This window comes from Tenebrio molitor, chromosome 3 (genome assembly GCF_963966145.1).
Source record: "Tenebrio molitor chromosome 3, icTenMoli1.1, whole genome shotgun sequence".
NCBI lineage: Eukaryota > Metazoa > Arthropoda > Insecta > Coleoptera > Tenebrionidae > Tenebrio > Tenebrio molitor.
This window is the reverse complement of record NC_091048.1, coordinates 16,249,836-16,264,948: the sequence shown is the minus strand read 5'-3', so window position 1 is coordinate 16,264,948 and position 15,113 is coordinate 16,249,836. Positions and strand designations below refer to the sequence as shown.

Here is a 15,113-nt window from a genome sequence, read left to right as displayed (position 1 = left end):
GATATTTGAGCAATCTTATTTTAAAATTGTCGTAAAAATTGTTTGAGGACTGCACGAATAAATTAAAAGAAACTAATGAATTAGCTGTTATCAACAGCGCACAGCAAAAAATGATTTTTGTTACGTTGCGCTGGTCAGTTTTGTTAGTCTTGTATTATTGAATAATGGAGGTCGGTTAGGTAAGTACTTGATTTTGTCATTAATATTACAATAAAATATGACAAAATTAACAGATGTAGAACACATAAAACATACAACCAAGGCGGTCTAAAATTACAGGCCCGGACACTGGCTACGTTGCCACATTCTCTGGTAGGTCATTCCATGACCTACGATGTTCCTAAAATTTTGAAACCAATTCGACATTTAAAATAAATTTTGACAAGTCCTTGGTCAAATTCGTCAAACTGAATTAAAAGCGCCTTTTAAGTGTTGCGTACCAAATTACAACTCAAATTATGCGTCTTCTTCTTCAAATTACCTGTACCTGTACCTGTACTTAAGTTTCCATCAAATGAGGAAACGAACCCAATTTGGAAAGAGATTTTAAAAATCGAAAAGTGAAGAAATCGCAAAAGCAGCCATACTTGTGCTAAATATTTTAGGGGAACAAATATAAATGGGGACAAAATGAAGCGACTTTTACCAAACGCGATGCCAATAACTTCTAATTACGAAGAAATTACATTTTGGGAAGAAATAATCAAAATTAGTAATGATCACACAATCACTGGCAAAAATCTTTTGGCTTTAAAAAGGAATATTGAAATGAGACTAGGAAGCAAGTTACAAGAAATGGGGTGGGATTTAGGCAATGGGGAGAACAAAATTGTTATATTTATGTTGGAAATGCCCACCTCGCGTTAGTTTATAACCAAACAGTTTCAATAGCCCGGAACACAGCAGAACACCTGAAACATTATCACTTATCAATAACAGTAATGAGCACCGTTATTTTTCTGTCCCCAAGGTGGATTTAAACTGTATATTACAATGCGATAATGCATTTTTGCACTGTCGCAAAATTAGATCACTCATATTTGACAATGACAGGTTTAGTGGATTTCGAATTTTTTCACCAAATGTTGGTGAAGCAATGTTGCCAGACTGTGGTAGGCCATTCCATAGCACACTGTCTTTGGTCAGTGTCATGGCCTGGTAAATGAAGATCGCCTTGATACAACACAATATTTTTTAGGGCCTATCTATAGGGTTATTCGTTGTAGAATTTAATGTTATGCAACACAAAATACTAAAAGCTCAAATTGCTAGATTCCATGTTTAACGTTTTACAAATAAGGAATCCAAGTAGTTTCATTTAAAAGTCAAAATGAGATTTTGTTCTCTATGTAAGGTTATAAGAAGAAATATTGGAAGAAATCAACGTTAGAAATAGGCCTATGTGGATATCTCTGAGAGTAAACATGTGCAGCTTGAACAGCATTTTTATGGCACTCACCAAAGATCAGAATCATGCCTGTTTTTTATCGTTTGAATACATGATAAAATCGCGTAAAAACTGACGTACAATTTTTATTATGTCAAAATCTAAAATGATTGACAATGATACCATCGTGGATTATAAATTCTAAATTATTAAAAATGAAATGTATGATGTACCGTATGTACCGTTACTACTTAAAGAATGTAACAACTTATTTAAAGTACCTACATCTTAGACAGTGTGATCAACAATGACTGAGTCTGTTGGCAATGAAACAATTGATAAATATTGGTGTTTTTCTGCTTCGTAATTGGCACTGACCGGATGTTTTAACTTGACACGACATAAAAAAAAATAGGTTATGTCGGGTATGTTTATGCTGTTTATGCTACAGCGTGATCAACAAGGACTGAAGCTGTTGGCAGCAAATGAAGCAAAATATTCCCAAAGTATGAAATTTTTTTGTGCGTCAGTGTTGGCACCCGCTGCAAGTTGTGAATGTCAAAAAATTTAGGTTATGTTACGAGTTGGTAGTTTTAAAACACGATACGTACAAAACGACCAAAAACAGTATAAAATGTAATTACCGGTACTTAATAATGGCCCACTGTTTCGATATTCATAAAAGCGACAGGCCGTGCCCGCATGCCCCTCCTGAGAAACAGAAACATGTTTTATGCGTTATTATTTTCGAGCTGAAAGTCTGCGGGATGCAGGGATTAGATCCGGGAAAATTTGTAAGGTTGGAACTTTAATTTCTTCTTTAAATGGTTAGACAACTTCCATATGACAAGCCTGTAAAGTAAGGAAAAGGAATGACGGGATTTTTAATGGTAAGGATTATTAGGCCCTGCATTAAACGTGCCCAACAAAGAACTTTGGATGCGTGTGTTTTACATAAGAATCACGCCTCTTTGGAGTGAAAGCTTTCGCACTGACTTTCGAGGGTTTTGTTCCATTCTACCTCGAACATTCTCAACTACATCTTCTGCCAGTAGGTTTTGCTTTTTTCACATCACCTGTTTGTAGGTAACGTTGCACCAATCTCGTGCAATGCTGCCTAAACGCGACTAAGCTACCGCGCCGCCCAAAGTACCAACTGGCTCGGGGAACATTTGTTGAAATTGGTGCAATGTATCGTCCGTGCTCCGTGGAATACTGCCAACCGTTAGCAGCATCAAAATTTCCAGTCCGAAAGTACGCCATACCAATAAAAATGTCTTGCTCTAGTGTAAAAACCATTTTCATTAATAAATTGATACAAAAATGACACTTGATTTTGAAGTTTAAATTTGCCCGTCAAAATTGACAACTGAAAATGTAATGCTACCAACTTCACTGAAATTTTCATCATGTTGTCATTGTTGCCAACAGCTTCAGTCCTTGTTGATCACTCTGTATTACAAAAATGACCCCCTTTGATGGTAAACGTCAACTCTGTCAAAGCTGACAACCGGAAATGAGTTTAGTATAGTGGTACCAAAATCATTCAAATTTTTATTGTTACAAACAGATTCAGTCATTCTTGATCACGTTGTATTTTAAAGAGCATATGTGTTAGAAATAGGAAATTGTTTTTTTTTTAGTTTTTTTTTTAGTTTATCTTCTTCAGTGTAGTTGACTGTCTCTGTAATATACTACATATTGACTGTATTTACTGTATTTATTTAATTGTTAAACTGTGCTTTATTTAATGTTTACTCGATGTTATTGTAATTTGGTAGCACTTTGCTAATAATAAACTTCTTTTCTTTCATTTTTCTTTTAGAGGATGTACCCCTTCGAGTAGGACGTGACATGCGGTTTTTACTGGACAGTGGGCCCCAACATTTTGCAGTTATTGTCAGGAATTGGTTAGATAAGAATTATCCCGACAAATGGATCGGAAGAAACGTCGCAGTGCCATGGCCTCCTCGTTCACCGGACTTAAATCCTTGCGACTTTTTTGTGTGAGGCCACATGAAACAATTGGTGTATGCAGAACTTGTGAACGATGTAAAAGAAATTGGTGTTCGCGTAGAAAATTCCACTAGAACAATACGTGAAATGCCTGGCATTTTTGGTAGAGTGCTTGCGTCATGGTTACGTCGTGCTCGTGAACATTGATAAATCAGTGGCGGCATTTTGAACAATTTTTGTAATCTGTATTATTGTTACGAATAAAAACAATCTTAAAATGTAATATTCTTTTTGAATTGCCTCGATATTAAAATTTATCCGATATCGAAGACAATCTACATTAAATGCAGATTCCAAAGTGATGTTCAAATGTGTGTTGGGTACTTTAATTAATGAAAGTGAACGCGCCTTTTTGTCTCGGCCTGTGCACCGCTTTTTGTATCTTTTTCATTATAAATGTGAAAATCGCGAAAATCGCTAATCGGCTTGATGCGTCTGTTTTTGTGCATATGATTCCTGTGACAGTCTAACAGTTTTCAGAATGTAAACATTGTCTTATACTTTTACCTTTGGCGGTTGTAAAGTTCGGGATTTCAGTATCTACTATACTTCGTAGATCATCTTGTATATCATTAGGATATTCGTATCAAATAATAAAGCTATAAATTACTGAAGTTGTAACGGAACGCCGTTTCCCCGTTTCTTATCATTATTACTACATACTGTTTATTATATGTAGGTAAAAATATTGTTGGAATATTTTTCTGAAAGGAGAATTACGGACCTTGTTTTTAAATTTACCACAATTTTGTAATTGGAAATGTGAGTATTAGCAGCAAATAACAATGACGATTAGGCTAAATTGAAGTGGTGGTTAGGCAAACATACGGCCATTGTGCGCATCGAATTAACCTAAAAGCCGAACATAAAGCTGCATTTTACAGTTCATACTTGTACTTTATATGACCGTAAATAATAGTAGCGAGGCCCTGGTTCGTGTAATACTGGTGCAAAACCCACCCAAATCCACTTGCCGAGTCCGATTTATGCGCTAAAGTCTGGTCGTTCGTACCCCAATTAAGCCGGAGACATAATATCATTCGACGTCCCTTTCTATTCACCCTCTAAACAAACACACCCGACGAGGATGACACGTCAAAACTGGTGAAAATTACAAATACTTGAGTTATGAAGCAAGATTTTCAGGGACAGGAGCTTTGTATTCAGCTCGTTAGTCGTCCTTAGAATTGGGTTTTGTAATTTTTATTTCTGGGGAAAATATTTCGACAACCACAAACGAACGTCGGAATACTAAATACAGGAAGGGCTTTGAACTCTTGTTTCCGCATTTTTTTGTCTTCGTTTTTGAACTACCTACTTCAGACGCATGTGACATGTTGTTCATGTAATTGTACATGATGTAAGAAGCTTCGTTACGGTGGAACACGAAAAACCCCTTTTGGGCAAACTTCGAGATCTCCCCTCACATACGTGCCAATATATTGAATAAACCAATTGGGTAATAACCCGAACTGAAACTTATTCGGTTCTATGTTTTCTTTCTAAATAACTTTGGGCGAAGGCAAACACAAAAAGGGCGATCAAGCGAGTTTTACTAAACTAATAAAAAAACATGCGTCGCCATATCGGGATTAATAAGACGCATACGTCTTCATAATGGAGGGTCAGAAACATGTGCTCTTGATGTCGAGGCTAGAATATTCGTGTTTTCGGATGCGTATGTGTGTGTGTGAATATATTATTTTTTGGAAGATTGATGATTGTAATGTTCATGTGACAGCCGAAATCCAGTTAGGAATTCTACGTGATTTTTCTTCGATACGCAAATATAAAATTTTCCTGCCATAAATTTCGACGCCTGCCATCTTTATTCGACGTCACACCCAGCATAAATCGTACGAGATAATTCAATACTCTCACCAACAGATTAGCAACAATGAAGAAGACGGTATAACAAAGACTTTGTCTATTAGTATTACCTAGACCATTGTTTTCAATAAAAAATCCAATAAAGTTAACGGCGGTGATAGTGCGGCTATAAGAGATAAGAAGTGAATTATTGAGGTAAACGAATGATGGACAGAAAAGAACAGCGAAAATCAAATGCGGCATCAAAAACGTGTGGGATAAGGACGGAGAGGACTTATTGGGCTGGAATGATGGAATATGAAGACATATCACGAAGCTGTCGCGTCCACAGACTTAATATAAAGCTAGAGTGATAAACGAGGCACTATTTGTGCGAAAGCCACATTATAGTTATTTACTAGAAGATAACCCCAATCAATTTTCTTAACGGTTCGATGTTAAATAAAGGGACACAGAAGAACACAAAAATTGCCAATAAACAAAATCATTAATCTCAAAGATCACGAAAATTTTTGAAAATAACAATAGCTGTTAGCACTACGGATACCAAAACAAGACTCCGCGTAGAAGAAATGATCTTTAATTTTGTCCCACTTTAAATTTGCGACAAATCCTTTTTGAGAGTAAATCGCTTTCATCCCATCAGCGCCTACATTTCCTGCAGATTTTATCTGTTCTTGATTTGGAAAGCACAAAACAGACCCAGTATCGCAGAAAAGTAGGCAGTCATGTAAAAAAAATCGTATCTCCTTTTACAGAAAAGCTTTTCACGTCAATCAATTTATGAAAACGATAATAAGAATCCATTTTCCTTGTAAAAATGCAACATTGGAAATGTTCCTTTACGTTACTTATTGTATTGACGTATTCTTGAAATTTCCAATAAGGGTCTAACGTTGGACAAGTCACTTTCAGGGAATCACCGATGTTTTTCCATTTCCGTTTCCACATTTATGGCTCGTGTTTGATGCACACACGTAGATTGAATCAGACTCCTACAATGGTTTTATCGCAAATAAATATCGGGGACCGGCCATGTAGCTTTCACTAGATGACCCCACACACTTCACTTGGTTTCCGTGACAATAGACGATAAAATTTAACGAAAAATAAACTTCGAAAATTGTTTTCTTAGATGAAAAGGAATAGCTAACGAAAACTGTATCAAGTGTGACATTCGTATTCCCGCAGTATTTTATGACATAATTGTTACATAATTATTCAAAATATAAAGTGTGCAACTTACAACCATATACTTTTTCAAAATTTAGTTAATATGCATATTAATCCATTTTAAATTTTCGACAATTATTGTTTTTTTCTAAGTTGTTTTATGCAGGGTTATTCACCGTACAAGACTCTAAAATAATTGAAAATGATTCCATCATGGATTATAAATTACAAATTATTTAAAATTAAATCTAGACGTTGTTTTAAACTGCATTTTGTGTTGCATAACATGAAATTTTCGCGGGGAATAACCCTGTACTGTTCATGTTAAAAGTGAAATATACTTACCTACATACAGGGTGTAACAGAAATAAGTACATTAATTTTAACCAGTAACAGAACTCGTCATGATGAACAATTTTTCTATGTACCATTTTTTCCAAATCGGCAATTTTGGTTAGCATTCCCCCCCCCCCCCCCCCCCCCATAAATTAACGAGGCGTTTGTGTAAACATTCTAAGCACAGGTTCTAATAATGGGCAGTGTTTTGATTTCGTAAAAATGCTTAGAAACGGTCGTCACATTTATAGTCACTTCTGGTCTCCAGAAATATTTAGAAAAGTTCTTACTCTTGATGAGTTTTATTACCAGTTAAAATTAATGTACTTATTTCTGTTACACGCTGTATATATTTGTTTATTTAGGAACAGAAACAATAATCATATTGGAATTGGAATTGGAAGCGAAAAGGAAGATAAGAAAAAATTGTGGGGGCAGGTTAAAATATACATTATTTAATGACATTCAATTTTTAAAAATAAATAAACATATTTATACCAAACAAGTTATAAACAAATTTACAAAATAAACCAGAACAAAATGAATTAATTAATAGAAAAAATGTGTATAATCATAAATTTTTAGGCAACAAGGAAAACATAATTAAAGACGCTAGATGCAAGAGACACAATATGAATATTTTTGAACGAGGAAAAAGAAATTCAGCACGCAACAACTGCGAAGTATAAAAAATATTGAGTGCCTAACTAACTAAAGATCTAATCAAGAGTGCTTTGTCATAAATTTTGTTAATTTTCCGAATCTTGTAGCTTATGAAACCCTGTAGCAGTTACTGTTGTTTTGTGAGTGTCTTTATTTTCCATTTTGTGTTCTATTTTTATAAAAATAGTAGATTTCGAGTATATCATTAAGAGTAGAAGTGAGTCTTTTTGTGCTAAGCCCAACTGACCTATAACACAGGAGAACACTGATTCTGCGGCGTGGATTTTGAAAGTCGATATTGGGTAATTTTAATCTTGTGAATACGAAAAGTCCATCATATCTGCCGAATTGACTCTAGTTTTTGAGATAAAGGCAACCCTCTTATGATGAACATAGAATAAAATAAAAATATTGGATATGTTTTAAAACTTTAATTTTCCATCGGCAGCAGCGTTATAAATAAAAATTTAAATAAAATTAATCGTATAAAAAAATTCACGAAAATAAATTAAGAAAAACGTTTTTTATGCGATCGTCTAGGTACTGTGTTTTTGGTTAGCAGTAGTCCACCATCATATGGCGGTCCCACTAGCCTTGATATTTCTAATTTCTTCCATAAATTTAAATCTCCAATCAAGTCATTGAGCTCTCCTTGAAAAAAACCCTCAAATGTAGGATTGCACCCTTCAAATTCACTTTCGCTTCTAAATATCGGCACTGGCAAATCTTCACTGTGCAACATTGATGGTTTAGCTGATTGTATATTTGGAAAAAATATGCTTCGTAAGCTTGTTTTACAAAATCGGTAATATTTCTTCGTTGTAATTGTTGACAATATTTACCACACATATAGCAAAAATTGTTGAGATCGTTAACACAAAACTTACGGGAAGAACTCATATTTTTTTCTGACATAAAAACACCCAATAAAACAAATGAATAAGCCAATTGATATTTTAGCAATCAAAATAATGAGCAAGACAGGACGTATTATTAAAAATTTTATCATTTTGAATAGTAGGGTTTATTGTGAGAACTAGAGTCAATTTAAACAAAAAAACTACATCCCGAGTAATTGTTACTTGAGTTACTTCCAAATTCACTACAAAAGTTAATGCCGCAGAAAAAAAATTTTTTTTTGTTCCCCAGTGTAATTGGAAGCGTCTTATTTTTTAGTTAATTACATGAAAACTACAATGGATTCTATTTCCAGCATTAGCGGTAAAATTAAGACAAGCTAAGTCAATAATAGGAAATAAAAGTTTACCATGCTAAATAATTTCAATAAATAAACAGCAACAAAACGAGTATGTATTTGTTTTAGTAATAATAATCTTGTATCGTGCGATTAAAAAAAATGATCGAGTGATGAACCCTAAACCATAACCATCATGGTTCAGTGGGCAGCGCTAGTTTAAATATTGCTGGATTTGACAACCGTCAAGCTAACGCTGTCAACCAAACCATGATAGTCATGCTTACATGATTTATTTTTTCCATCGCGCAGTATTAACAGAATTGTGGGAAAAATTAGAAAATTATCTGAATACATTTTAATTCAGCTAAGCTTAATCACACGTAAATAATACTAGTGATAAAAATTCTTTGCACGGAGCTTGTTTAATTTGTGTTGAAATATTAATTAAAATACGCTCTACAAATTTGCATTCATTATCGCTGTGTCACTTTCTTTTGGAGATTTGAAATTAATAGGATCATATCATCAAGAAAATTTGTAATCGAGCGAGTTTTGTAAACATCCGTGATTAAACTGCACTGACAACTGTTTTACACACAATATAACGATTTAAGTGTAATATTTAATCGTTTTCCGACGACCACTATGAAAAATGCGTAAATTCGCACAAATAACTATTACTGAAAGTTGGCTATTGCATGCAAATAGCGAACCCGTGTGCAATGAAACTGGTTATCCAATCAGATACCTTCTAGCCCGTGCGCAATGAAATCATTGCACACAGTTGTAGTAACCATGGCCACCAATGTATGTTTTGTCCGCAGCTCTGTCGAATAATATTTGAAGTTTGAAGGGATGCCGAATATTAGCGTTTTTTTTTTGTGGTCGTCGGAAAAATATCGTGTATACCACGTGTTGAAAATTCGATTTCACACTCGTTTGCTTAAGCCACGCGCCTACGGCTTGTGGCTCAATTCTGCAAACTCGTGTGAAATCTTTCATTTTCAACTCTTGATATACAATATACTATTACATTTAAAAGGAAAAACTGTTTTTTGAATGTCAAGAGTCGTTCTAGATTTAATATCATATAGTTTTTTATTAAAATGAAAGTAAGGAGCCTGTAAAAGTGCAACTGTTCAAATTAATTTTTTAACTTTTAACCTAGGTTCAGTCTACGATCACGTTGGAACAAGTACGAAAGTTAAGAATGATTTCTCAACAAAATGTTAACTAGAAAGTTTCGGTGGTTTGATAACATTAGCATGTTAGTCCAGCTCTGTTATGTCAACCTAACTTGGACTACGTGGATGTTAAAGTTCTGTATAGTTTGGCGGTCTTATTTTGCATCTTATTAGTCGAGTACTTGTCCTGAGTGCACACTCACCCTTAATAACTCCATTTGTTCTTTCTCGCAATCCTGGTGCAGCATGCAGTGTTTACGTTCTTGTAAAATGAAGTAGACAGGATTAAGTTTACGAGAGGTAGATACGAACGTGGGAATGCAGGACGAAACCTTCCATGTTAATTAAACGAAGACACCGTGACTCCGAACGGGATTGCCAGCTAAAAATTGCGCTTATAAAAAAAAATTAACCGCCGACGTACATTTTAATTAAACACGAAAAAACCAACACGCCGACATTATTTTCCAGTCCTATTGTGAAAAAGTAACATGCCATTTTTCAGGGTCTAAATTAACGACATATTTTCTCCATTTGCCGTTTGGTGAAAAACTTTTTCCCATTTTTCATCGAAATCACCCGAAACTTCGCTAATACGATAGCCCTAAAAGTAAATTAAAATATTTTTGTACCTGTCTACGTCGCCTAATTAATTTACGAGCGTTTATTCGGACTGGAATTGTACACCGGTCCGAGTCATGTTTAGTCGTCCCAAAAGGTTTGTAAGCAACTTCCAACCGAATTAATTTTGTGAAAATGTCAACCGCTGTACGGGTCGAATTTTCACCTAAATCAGCGAATTTTAGTGCTCTCTACATCACACAATAAGATCGCACCACCGGAATATCTGTGGCTTCTCTCCTACTCGCTTTTGCAGCGCTACTGCACCGTAATTTAATAAGATACAGCCAGGAATGTTACAATTATTATTGCTTACGATCTACCCAGAAGAGCCGTTCTACAAATCCAGAGGCTTTAAGAGTTGCACAATAATGACAATTTAACAAAAAATTTTATGGCACAAACTTTCATGGGCGTGGAATGTCACTTTCAACTTTTAGCGAAGTTTAGACATAACTTCGCTGTAACTTTCTCGTTGTTTTTATTTTCAGTGTTTCTGAAATACTTCCTTATTGTTTCAGATTTATATTTTCACGTATGTAGTATGTTGTCCTGGTGCGTGAAAACAAAAAAATACCCACCATCAGAACATCGTTAAATTGCCTACAGTGTGCATCAGAACATTGTTAAAATGTATACAAAGTGATAAAAAAGAAAACAAATAAGAGTAAGCGTTGCCAATTATCAGTTAGGTGAAATTTGTCAAACCAACTTGTTATACTTTTCTACCCAGCTCCGCCCACCAACGTTCTGTGGGATTGAAACAGGAATTAAATCAAAAGTGGTTGTCTGCCTTTTTCACGATAATCATATACGACGAAAAGAATCCACCCCGATTATCTAGAAAACTACAGACTTCAACTACTATGAAAACACATTTTCGGCTTTTTTCAATTAAAATCGTTGGGTCGTTCAAAAAATAGTATGTACCTCGGGTAAAAATCATACACTTCACTCCATCGGTGCACAATTTACTATGAGTAACTGCTCAAATAATAATAAAGTCTTGCTTTTTAGAAGTGTTATTTTTATGTTTAGATAAAATTCTAACCAGGAATTCGAAAGCCCGTAGGGCAAATAAAGCATTATTATTATTAATAAAAACTTGCTGGAAAATGCCTCCCAAAGGTAATTAAATATGACATATACTCGTATGTAGTAGCAAATTTAAACATTTACAACTTTTGCAGTCTCAATCCCAATTTTTCTGCCATAATTCTAAAAATAATTTTATTTAATTCGAAAATCTTTTCAACTAAGATAAATCAGTGTTATGTATTTGACATGCATTTTGTACTTTTATATCCTGTAGGGGCGAGGCGGTCAAATTAGTCTACGAAAATCAGGGATTTGTAACCCTCAATTAAAAAAAAAATAATAATTTACAAATAGATAAGGTACCTACGAGGTTTAAAAAACAATAATAATAAATAACTTTGGTATAAAAATTATTTACATAAAAATAGAAAAAAATATGACAGTAGCCAGCGTCAAGAAAATTCACAATTTTAAGTAGTCTGTATATGATCTCCAATTTCTTTTTGTTTGCTCTCTTACATTAAATGTAATGCCTTGATCACCCTGATTCCTCAAGTATTTCAAACTATAATCCTAAGTAACGTCTTGAAGGTAGGATCCTAAAGAATTCTTTAACACAAGTCTACTGCAGTCAGTATGTCAACATAATTTCTGTACAATGTGGAAAATCGAGTAAAAACTATTTTGTTGAGTAAAATGTGACCGCAAGGATTTTTTTCCAACATCGATTATGAAAATGATACTTTCATCACTCAATTTAGTGAGGAAAATAGGCGTTTGCATCACTAGTGAGGAAAATGGAGGCAAATTACAAAAATGTATTTAACAATCTACTACATTAACAATCTACTACCTACTTCTTAATATAAAAATTTAAAGCACTGTTATTTGCATTAATTGAAACTCCAGATCCAGAAAATTCAAAAAATAGGGGAGTAAAATAATTATAAAGAAATTTAAAATTGAGACTTATTTTCATAAGCGATGTTGGAAAAATATTATACACAATTCGTGATCAAAGTGTGATTTTTCAACTCGCAATACTATCCTCACTCGCTGGCGCTCGAGAGTATATCATGTATTGCTCGTTGAAAAATCAGGCACTTTCATCACTTATAGTGTAATATACTATTTTATGTTTGTTCCTTCATTCGAAATAACCAAAATCACTAAAGTTTACAGTGTGGTACCAAAGATTGAAAATTCGTAAAATAGCTGCGACCGGTCTTAAGTGGGACCTTAACATATTATACAGTTGGATATTATGAAATATATTACTTTCAGATTTTTGCCCATATTTTTAACTGAAGAACTTTTGTACTGCTGTCATATAAAAAGAGTATCTATACTTGCATTACACATTTAAGAAACAAGTACATCAGGGTTAAGAGCAATCATATTGAAAATTAAATTCTTTTTCCTTCTAAAAAAACAAAAATCAGGCTGAGTCGTATAAGCATTTTCCTTAAAATTAATAATGATTTATTAATGCAATTTTTTTAAATACATTTTTCAAAGTAATTTTTTTTTAATTTGCGGTTATTCTACACAGAAAGCAAATGTATCAAAACTCAATAACTTAATAAAATAATTACTGTTTTTGCTCAAATATTATCAACTAACTGACCCGACAGACGTAGTTTTGTCCAAATTTCAATACCTAAATTTGTTTGTGATCGTTTTGTGAGTTTGTGAAAAGCTATTAGAAATGTGTAAACAAAGTAAAAATGAGGAATTTTACATGGAAGATGAATTCTATCGGCAGTATTCTACACTGCTGCAATGCTGGAAATATGTGATGTGCTTGGAATGTGATGCGGTTTTGTTCCAGAATTTAAGTCACAATTTTATTAAGTCAGAATTTCATGTCCAAACAAATGATTTATTTTCTTCCATTAAATTTAAAATCACAATGAATCTCAAGCAGTTTTATTGGATGATTCAAAATGATTGTGAATAAGTATTGCATATTGCAACTATGTACAAAAATTTATGTGGCAACTGTGTGAATGAGATAGAGTTGACATTTCATAAGCGTGCATTTGATTTTTTTAATTCCATTACACATTGATTTGACAACTTTCAAAATTGCGCGACTATGAACTGTCAAAGAAATGTCAACTCTATCCTATCCACACAGTTGCCACATAAATTTTCGTACATAGTTGCCAGATTTATCCACAATTATTTTGAATCACCCAATATTTACATTTCGATTTCGATTGCCAGATCGATGTTCAAGTAAACAATCCGATTGGTTTGATTCCTAATTTCACAATCAGCTGTCAAATGACATTTGTGCATGTAGGTAAATAAATTGGAATAGAAATAAAACAGCTACTACATTTGTTGGACAGATCGAGAAACAACACAAAAGTAAAAGCAAATGTAATTTTATTTTAATTTACTGAATTGCGTTTTTCCAGATTTTTCTTCAAATCTTCCAGATTTTTTTTCAATTGAAAACAAAAAAAAAGCATCAAGCAAATATGTAGCTCCTATTGTCAGTTATGATCGAGAGGGCATACAAAAATTATAATTTTTGAAATTTGTCCGAATTTTCCGACTTTCCTTTGTAATTGTCCCGAATTTTTTTTCCGAAAACTTATCCAAAACCCTAACAAACAAAACCAAAAAAGAATTACGCATAGCCATCGTTCGAGTTATGGTCTTGAGTTCATACAAAAAAGCACTTTCAGGTTTCCCTGAATTATTTTAATTTAGTTTTTGCAGATTTTTTTTCTATTGAAAACATGTAATTGAGTTATTTCAATCCCGGGGCATATCGAACAAAAAAAAAAGAATTAATTAAATATGTCGTTCCTATCGTCAGTTATTATCGAGAATGCATACAAAAATCATAATTTTTGCAGTTTGCCCCAATTTTTCGATTTTCCTTTGTAATTGTTCCGATTTTTTTTTCCTGAAAACTTTTTTACGACTATAACGAACAAAACAAAAAAAAAGAATTATGCATATCCACCACAAAAAAGCACTTTCAGTTTTTCCCGAATTTTCCAATTTTCCGGGTAACTTTTCCAATTTTTCTTTACATAAAAACCTCATACGGATTATTACGAACATTAAAAAAAAAATTGACCAAATCGTTAGAGCCATTCCCACAGAAAAAAGCACTTTCAGTTTTTCCCGAATTTTCCAATTTTCCGGGCAACTTTTCCGATTTTTTTTTTCTTTTTAAACCACCCCTGAAGTAAAGCAGACAAAATAAAAAAATTAATATTCAAATCGGTCAAGCCGTTTTTGAGTTTTAGCGAGACTAACGAACGGCGATTCATTTTTATAACGGGTGACTATTAAAATTTTTACTTGGAGTTGGCTTTGAACGAGTTTTTATTTTTTCTGTTACTTTAGACACACGCCAGAACGAACGACAAATGTCAGTCAGTACAATTGAAACATAACCTATAATGTTAATTATAACGTCAAACTTGTGAGTGTCTAAGGTGCAACGGAAAACAAAACATGATCCATAGCCAACCCTAAGTGAAAATTTTAATAGTCACCCGTTATATGTAAATGTTCAATTTTAAAAAACACAGATCAATGCATTGTGAGTTGCTATGCAACCAATTATACCGAACACCAGAGATTTTGAAATAATGTTAAAAATTGTTCCGATTGATGGAATTGGTCTATCATGTGTTGC

The 15,113-nt window shown here is 33.7% G+C and overlaps 1 protein-coding gene and 1 long non-coding RNA gene across 4 annotated transcripts in view; one reads left to right on the top strand and one right to left on the bottom strand.

Annotated features, from left to right (window-relative positions):
- LOC138126047 (uncharacterized) overlaps nucleotides 1-4,001 on the top strand; it is a 217,009-nt gene extending 213,008 nt beyond the window's left edge. For both annotated transcript variants that reach the window (XR_011157582.1, XR_011157581.1), the window contains one exon: nucleotides 3,213-4,001. This is a non-coding gene — a long non-coding RNA (uncharacterized lncRNA). The remainder of the gene's footprint in view (nucleotides 1-3,212) is intronic.
- Nucleotides 1-15,113, bottom strand: part of LOC138126042 (CUGBP Elav-like family member 1) — a 313,867-nt gene that overhangs the window by 283,331 nt on the left and 15,423 nt on the right. The window lies entirely within an intron of this gene.